The sequence below is a fragment of the Lactuca serriola genome, chromosome 8 (assembly GCF_051521515.1).
Source record: "Lactuca serriola cultivar US96UC23 chromosome 8, Lser_US96UC23_V15, whole genome shotgun sequence".
Classification (NCBI taxonomy): domain Eukaryota; kingdom Viridiplantae; phylum Streptophyta; class Magnoliopsida; order Asterales; family Asteraceae; genus Lactuca; species Lactuca serriola.
The window spans coordinates 106,833,432-106,842,789 of record NC_136415.1 but is presented as its reverse complement, the minus strand read 5'-3'; the positions used below and the strand labels follow the sequence as shown (position 1 = coordinate 106,842,789).

The window sequence follows — 9,358 nt, the reverse complement described above, 5'->3', positions numbered from 1 at the left end:
GTCAATCTTAGCCCTGCCAGAGGGCATGGAGGATTTCGTCGTGTACTGTGATGCATCCATCTCGGGCTTGGGCGCAGTATTGATGCAGAGAGGGCATGTCATCGCTTATGCTTCGAGGCAGCTGAAGCCTCACGAGGCAAATTACCCGACGCATGATTTGAAGTTGGGGGCTGTTGTGTTCGCCCTCAAGATTTGGCGTCTTTACCTTTATGGGGTTCGTTGTACGATTTACATGGACCACAAGTGCCTGAGGTATCTCATGGACCAGCCAAATCTGAATATGAGGCAGCATCGGTGGCTTGATGTGGTAAAGGATTACAATTTCGAGATACTTTACCATCCTTGAAAGGTCAATGTGGTGGCTGACGCGCTTAGCCGCAAGGCAGCGCCGATCACGGATGTCTGTATGAGAATGACAGTGGTGACTCCGCTTCTGGAGCGGATTCAGGAGGCCCAGCAGGATGCCATGAAGGAGGAACATCGGAAGAGCGATCGGATTATGGGGCAGGTTTCCTCCTTCGACTATGACAGCTGAGGGTTATTGACTCTACACCGTAGGGTGTGGGTGCCGTACCACGGGGGTGTGCGCCAGGTTCTGATGGAGGAGGCGCACAAATCTCGATTCTCCATTCATCCCGGGGCAACGAAGATGTATAGGTATCTTCACATGGACTATTGGTGGCCCTGCATGAAATGGGATGTAGCATGGTACGTGGAGCGGTGCTTGACCTGCAGGAAGGTCAAGGCCGAGCACCAGAGGTCACACGGAAAAATGCAGCCGTTGGACATTCCGCTGTGGAAATGGGAGGATACTACGATGGATTTTATCACAAAGCTTCCCAGGACCGCGTGAGTGGTGGATTCGATTTGGGTCATCGTCGATCGATTGACAAAGAGTGCTCATTTTATTCCGATTCAGGAGAGCATCTCGCCCGAGAAGCGGGCTGACATCTATATCAGGGAGGTGGTGGCACGGCATGGGGTGCCAGTGTCGGGGATTTCATACAGAGATGTGCAGTTCACTTCTAGGTTTTGGAAGAAGTTTCACGATGAGTTGAGTACTCATCTGCATTTTAGCACCGCCTTTCACCCTCGGACGGATGGTCAAAGCGAGCGGACCATCCAAACTCTAGAGGATATGCTGCGAGCATGCGTGTTAGACTTCGGAGGTAGTTGGGATACCTACATCCCTTTGGCGGAGTTCTCCTATAGCAATAGTTATCACGCGAGTATCGATCGTCCTCCCTTCGAGATGTTGTATCGGAGGAAGTGCAGGACCCGGATATGTTGGGCGAGGTTGGCCAAAGGGTAATGGGGAGCACCAAAGTAGTGCTCAAGACGACAGAGAAGATTTAGCAGGTCCGGAGCAGGATTCAGACTGCTCAAAGTCGGCAGAAAAGTTATGTCGATAAGCGCCGATCAGACCTGGAATTCCAGGTCGGGGATATGGTTCTCCTGAAGGTGTCGGCATGGAAGGGCGTTATCCAATTTAGGAAACGGGGCAAGTTGGGACCTAGGTACATTAGACCGTTTAGGGTTATAGCCCGGGTGGGCAAGGTGGCGTATAGGCTGGATCTGCCAGCCGAACTCAGTCAGATCTACAACACTTTCCACGTTTCCCAGCTGCGAAAGTGCCTGGTGGATGACTCAGCAGTGGTGCCCTTGGAGGACATTCATGTCGACGACAGCCTAAACTACATTGAGCGACCTGTGGCGGTCCTCGACCGGAAGTCGAAGGATCTGAGAAACAAGAGAGTGGCACTCGTGAAGGTGCAATGGCAGCACCGGAAGGGCTCGAAATGGACTTGGGATCCGGTGGACGAGATGATGGAGAACTACCCAGAGCTGTTTCAGGAACGAGTAGCAGACTTCGAGGGCAAAGTCTAAAATAAGTGGGAGAGATTTGTAGCACCTGGTTCTTGGTACACTTTTCTTTTTATTTTTATCTATGTATTTTGCATTTTTGGCCTTGGACTCAACGAGTTGAAGGACCAACTCGACGAGTAGAAGTGGGATGGGATGCGAGATTTAACCCGTGGACTCGACGAGTCGGGTCCCGGACTCGACGAGTAAGTGTTGTCTGGACAAAAACCCTAATCCAAGGGTTTGCACCCTATTTAAACAATGTTATGTCGTCCAAAACGTCCCTTATGCTCCCAAAACACCTCTCATTGAAACGCTATCCGTTATTGAAGCAATCTAAGCCTTATTGGTGGATTTTGGTGCTTGTGGTCTTAAGAAGGAAGGAGAAAGGCTTGAGGAAGCAAGTAAAGACCAAGGGAACCAGAATTTGTGCACTTTCTGCAGCTCATTGAAGGTAAAAAGTTGTAACCTTGCTCATTCATTTGTTAGATCCCTCTTCGGGGAGATTTAGGGCTTTTCCAAAGCCATTTTTGGTGGCCAACCATGTTCGCAAACATGGTTGGGGGATAAAGCTTCTGGATCACATCATTAAAGGTGTCACTAGGCAGATTTGGGTTGCTTTTGCACCCATGAAAGGTCCCATGTACCATAGGAGCTCGTTTTATGTCTTTTTGAGCTCAAAGTCCCATGCAAGCACGTAACGTTTGTAACTTTACCTGCTAGATCGATTGTAGAAGATTGGATCTATCTTTTGATCAAAGGTTGTACATCAGAAATCGAGGATTTAGAGTGTGGACGTGACTGACTCGGCGAGTCCGTTCTTGGACTCGACGAGTCCGAGGCTTTGAGCTCCATATCTGTTAAGGGTCAAAGGAACCCAGTTGAGTGTTAGAGGGGTTGTAATCGGACATAAAGAGTTACCCAATGTACTGGACGTGATTTTAGACCTGGATTTAATGGGACTCGACGAGTGCTAGAACAGACTCGGCGAGTCCAAGGCAATCTTCTTAAGGATGAAGATGAACTCGACGAGTTGTTCATCAACTCGGCAAGTCGAGGACATAACTTGTTCATCTGATGAAGGTGAACTCGACGAGTTGTTCATCAACTTGGCGAGTCGGATGAGTTCATGCGATGTTCATGTGAGGGAGGAACTCGTCGAGTTGACGGCCCAACTCGACGAGTCGAGTTATGGATGAGGACGAATAAAGGGTGAAGGACTCGGCGAGTTGACGACTCAACTCGGCGAGTCGGGTCAACTTAAAGTTGACTTTGACTAGACTTAGATTGACCCTGTTTAGGGTTGTACTTGCTGTGTGTTGACTTGAAGGTTGTCATTGAAGGGATCGAGGATTCGAAGGGAGTCGACTTGTGCGCCACGGATAATTCAAATACTACACGACATTGAGGTGAGTTACCTACCAGTAAGGGTGGGTCTAAGGCCACAATGTCGGCCCACCAAAAAGGGGTATTTAGAAGATAATGGTCTTTGTGATAATTATCTTGGTTGTTTATGTGTTGGTTATGAGATTTATCTGGATGATATGTTATGTGTATAGTGGGGATTAGTTTCTTTAACAGTGGTTTGTAGGACCCAAGGGTAAATCAGTACCCAGATATGCCTGACTATATGTTTATATCGGTTGATTCTTTGCTAGTGATAGGGGTGAAATAGTCCCCAGTTACCGTTTGAAAGATATTGATGAAGGTTACCGGTTGAAAGATACCAATGTTGATAACCGGTTGCAAGATACCGATGTTGGTTACCGGTTGAAAGATACCGAGGAAGGTTACCGGTTGAAAGATACCGATGAAGGTTACCGGTTGAAAGATACCGACGATATTGTATGGTATGTGGTATGGTCGGGGAACTCACTAAGCTTTGTGCTTACTGTTTTGGTTTTGTTTTCAGGTACCTCTTCGTCGAAGGGGAAGGATCCAGCTGTGTAGCATCGCATCACACTCACACTCATGATTTCCGCAAGGAGTTTTTTGGGACTGTACTCTGAGTTTTATTACTTTTGATGTTATGGTTTGGGACACAACAATCTGATTTTGTGACGTGTTGTTTATTTGACAATATTTTGGTAAAAATGTTTATGGAACTGTCACTTTAAAAATGAAATTTTCGGGCTTGAATTTTGGGATGTTACAACTAATATTGATATTTTTCCCAGATTTTATATGTTAAATAATAGTGGCACAAAATGTTTGGAGAATTTTGTAAATTGATTCCTATTTATTTTGATTTTTGCAATAATAAATACACAAAAATCATCAAATCGGGTTAATATGTTTGAAAATACATTTGAGTATTTTTACCAGTTCATATACATTGTATAACAGTTTTAAAAAAAAAGAGTGGGAATTTTTATTAACTGCTTATTATTTTTCACAACTTTATGATATTTTGAAGGAATTAAATGGTGGAAAAATGGTTAAACATATTCAAAAATCACGAAAAATTACAAGAGGGTTCTAAATTATAGTTAGAACTAAAATATAAAGTTGGGAAATTTTTAAAACTGATTTGATTTAGTTTTGGATTTTTAGTTTGTAAAGCCATTACAAAAGTGCTAAAATGCATTTCAAACAATAACACAAAAGGGGATTTGTCACTTTCAAATGTTAATAAGTCAATTGGTATATGAAAATATGAATTTTTAGAAAACTATTTGCAGCTTATAAAAAACCTAATTTTGACACAATATTGGCATAATTATATTGAAGAAATTAAGTATACTAGTGTTAAATTTTTGACTAGAGACTTACTACTGTGTAACCTTATCGTAGGGAATTGGTAGTAGGACATGAAGGAAGTTAGCTCAAGGCATCACAAATACCTTCACGTATCATTGTGAGTATTCATGCCTGCCCCTATTTTCGGTTTTAAATGTTTTGTGATTGAAAAGCATATCCAAAAACTGTTAATTGTTTGTTCTATTTAATTTGACTTGTATCAAACTTGGTTGTTATATTTTGCTGTGTATATGTATGCTATTGTTAATTCATGAGGCCTTATCGTGTTTAAGTCCCTGGAATCAGTCCACACAACTCATTAACTCATTTGAGCCAATTGTCATTATCGATATCACTATTAGGAGGTCGACAACTCCTCACTCGCACGATTCGCTTGAGTGTATTTTACCATTATTTCTCCCTATGTTAGCGATAGACATTGCATTCAAGAGGGCATTCGGTCGTAGGCTTGGGTCGTGAACTCATGATTTGATCTCTACGTACATATAAACTTTGTTTCTCATTATAGCAACAAACTTTTATTACTGGAAACTTATTTACTTGTCTTAGCAATGAACTTGTTTGCTCTTTGTAGCAACAAACTTGTTTGCTCCTTGTAGCAGTGAACCTATTTACTCATTTGAGCAACGAACTTTGTTTCTCATATTAGCAACAAACTTCTATTTATGGAAACTTTATTACTCGTTTTAGCAACGAACTTCAATTCATGAAAACTTATTTACTTATTTAGTAATGAACATTTGTTTTTGGAAACTGTTATCAACATTTTGATTTTCATGACTTCAAACTATATTATGTTATAAACCTGTGATTACTCACCAACTATTTTTATAGTTGACGCTCATTTTACATGCTTTTTCAGGAATTATCGAGTAAGTAGCACATAAAGACACATCACTTGTAGGAGCATTCAAATGCGTTGTCTTTTAAATACATTCTAATTTCTTTTAAAAAGTTGTTCAAACTCATTGTAAATTTGTAATGATTTTTAATACTATGGTTGGTGTTGTCTTTTAACTTTTGCTATGAAACCCTTTGTACTGCCACGCCCCGTATTTCAGATTTAGCAGGGTGTGACATATTAAGCATAATGCACATACTTTAAATGCATGGACAATTCCTTACAGGGTATATGTGTGTCTACTGTCGATTCTTAGCATATTTGGGTTCAAATGGCCCTCAATCTTATCAAACACAACACGCATTTGTTTGTAAGTGAAATCCCATATCAATCTGCCACATGGGTACCTATGTCAAAAAATTACACTTAATAAATATATGTATGATTTTGATATAATTTGGGTCAAAAAAATATGTATCCGTTAGACTCATATAAATTAGAAACAAGTGTCATACGTTCGTTAGTAACTGACTTTCGAGGGTATTTCCCCAAAAATTGTTGGTCTGGCATATACAACAGGGAGACTCTCACCACATCTTCATTACTTAATTGATAAAGTAAGTTATTGAACACATACGTAAGGTCAGGCACACTTACCGAACATGAAATCGGAACAAATGGAAACACACGTTCTCTGAATGTTGCAAAACCAGAACTTGGATGGAAATAATCCCCGAACCGCAAGCCGGTGAGCAAGGAAAATGCTTTCATGTCAAAGCACACCCAATAGTCGCCAACCGAAAATAGAAGCTCTTCTAGGTCAACTGGATCAAAAGTAGTAACTTCCTTGCACATAATATAGTGACATAGTAAATGGTGACATTCGAAACCTATCGGCATGCTCACGTAATCACCAAAACATGATTGTCTAAACATCGCCCCACAAACTGGTCGGTTTTGTAAGCACGCCATGATTTCACGCCCAAGTTCAAGTCTGCAGGTTGTATTAACAACCGCTTCGTATGTTCTATCGTGCTACAATCAAAAGAATTATTAATTTGGGATTTTTGTATGTATGTTCCGAAGCGGAATTAGGATTTTTATTGTATTCCGGAATTAGAATTTTTGTATATATGTTTCGGACCATAAATTTCGCACCAAAGTTCCGGACCTAGGTCATTGTAGTACGGACATGATTTTTGAATTCTAGACATGATTTTCGGATTCCGGACATGTTCCGGACTAGCGAAAATTAGGGTTTTGATAACGATGTATCATGTAGTATAATGTATAAGTCCATGTAATCCTATAATTGCCTTCACACAATTAAAATTCACAAAAAACCGTATAATACCTACATAATTGCATAAACTAAACATTTTTTTAACGTATAATCTAAAATAAAATCATTTAATTTGAAACAAATTTGAAACTTACAAATAAAAACTGCATTTCTTCACTGCTATCAGAAGACATTGACAGTTGTAGAGGTACCCGGAATGAGATGTATGTTAATCGGAAACAAGGGATGTCGAAGTCTAGTCCGAAACAGGTTAAATTGTATTTATAGGAGAATCACATTACCGGGTGGGATTATCTACCCACTTAACCAAATTTGAAATCGGGTCCGGAACGTCCCATTCCGGACCAAGTGGTTATTTTGCAAAAAAAAATGTTATATTTTTTAAAAACATCCCAAAAAAGGTTTAGATTACACAGTTTCTCTAAATTTTTTGCTATTTATAAAAAAACTTAATAAGGGTTGCTTGTTTTGTGGATTGCTCTGTATAAATATTTTCTATAATAAATAACCAATTATAATTATAATATGTTAATAAAATTAAAAGTGCATAATGACATTTGTGACAAATGAATGTGATAGAATTATGAATGGGTGTTAATTAATTTAAGAACCATTTGATTAATATAAAAGTTATCCTTTTTATATAATATATTTCGCATACACTAGCTAGAGACACCGAGTTTAGAAATGTCTTCATAGGCATCAAGAGTACTATAAAACAACCCCATTCCTATCAACCAATTCACAAATACAACCACAATGGCATTTTCTCAAACACTTACCACTCTCTTCATCTTTTCTCTTTTAAGCTTCTGTTACGCCGCTTCAGGTCCTCCCAAACTGCCAAAACCAAAAGTCATTCACTTTTCGATTAGAAAAAATGAAACAACTCTCCAGTACTACGTCTCATATGATTCTGGATACCCTCAGTCAGCTACCATAATCGATGCATTGATTGATATTGGAGCACCATCTGTTTGGTTTGACTGTACAAGCTATGTCTCGTCTTCATATAAACGAGCATCATGTGGTTCAAACAGATGTAAGAAGGCCAAGGGGCGATCATGTATAGGATGCAACTCAGCTCCTAGACCAGGGTGCTCCAACAACACCTGTGGTGTCTTCGTATACAACCCTGCTCGAGATTACTCATCGATTCAAGAGCTTGGTGAAGATACAATGAGGGCATATGCCATAGAAGGTGCGTATGTTTGGTTTGATTACGAGGTACCCAAATTCCAATTCGCTTGTGCAGATTCCGCCATGGCAGAGCGCTTACCTGGTGACTATACTAAAGGGTTGGTTGGCTTTGCTAGAAACGAAATATCATTGCCATCACAAATTTCATCTGCTTTCAAGTTGGCTAAAAAATTTGCTCTTTGTTTACCTTCATCAAATGCTCGTGGATTAGGAGATATATTCATTGGTGGAGGTCCATATTACATGCTTCCTAGTATCGAAGATCAATCTTTGTCTCTAGTAACCACCCCACTTGTTTTCAATCCGATTGGCACTCCCCGTCTTCAATCTGACGGAGAACTTTCCTATCAGTATTTCATCAATCTCAAAAACATTGAAATCAGCGGTAAACATGTAACTTTCAGTCCAGCTCTGCTATCTTTTGATAAAAATGGTGTTGGGGGAACAAAGATTAGTACTACAGTACCTTATACAATTTTGCACTCATCCATTTATAAAAGCCTTGTTAAAGATTTCATCAAGGAAGCATCATTGAATAAAATAAAAAGGTTAAATTCTGTCGCACCTTTTGGGGCGTGCTTTGACTTACACACTGTTCCCAACACGATAACTGGACCAGCAGTTCCAAATATCGACCTCATTTTGGAAGGCAATGTAAGGATGAGATTGTATGGTGCAAACTCAATGGTGGAAGCCAAGAAGAATGTAATATGTCTTGCATTTATTGATGGAGGAGGTCAGCCAACAACGTCTATTGTCTTAGGTGGGCATCAGTTAGAGAATTATATTCTAGAGTTCGATCTAACTGCATCAAAGCTGGGACTTTCGTCGTCTCTACTGCTCCAGAACACGAGCTGTTCTCAAAGCAGGGTATATTAATTAATTAATTCCCTGTGTAACTTAAGATTTGTTTTTGTTTTGTTCACCATTTTTCATTCCCTTGTAATGTTTTGAAGCTAAAGATCGGCCTGGTCTTTCAGTTCGATATTGTATGATCTGCTTTGTTTTGTATTCCAAGAATCACGTTTTAGTGGAAGATGTTATGCTCTTTTCTTCATTAATTGAAGAACATGGAAATGTAGCGAAAAGTGAAAGGAGAATCTTTTGTATAAATCACTTGCCATTTTGCATAAAAAAACCGGATCATATTTTCCATCTCCACTGGACAGATTTTTTTTTTTTAATAAAAAATTAAATTATACATTTCCATTTCCACTTGACAGATAAAAAAATATATAAAATATCGTTTTACTATTTCTTTACTAACAAATCTGTAAAAATGGTCATTGCAGTTTTTTAGAATATCTAAGTTTATTCCTTAACTATTTTTTGCCTCGAAATGATCCTTGTGGTTTAAAAACTTTTCATAGATAGTCCTTTTGGCTCACACC

At 39.8% G+C, this 9,358-nt stretch overlaps 1 pseudogene; it reads left to right on the top strand.

Annotated features, from left to right (window-relative positions):
- Window positions 1-7,498: 7,498 nt before the first annotated feature.
- LOC145071161 (putative aspartic proteinase GIP2 pseudogene) lies at window positions 7,499-9,024 on the top strand (annotated as a pseudogene).
- Window positions 9,025-9,358: the final 334 nt, after the last annotated feature.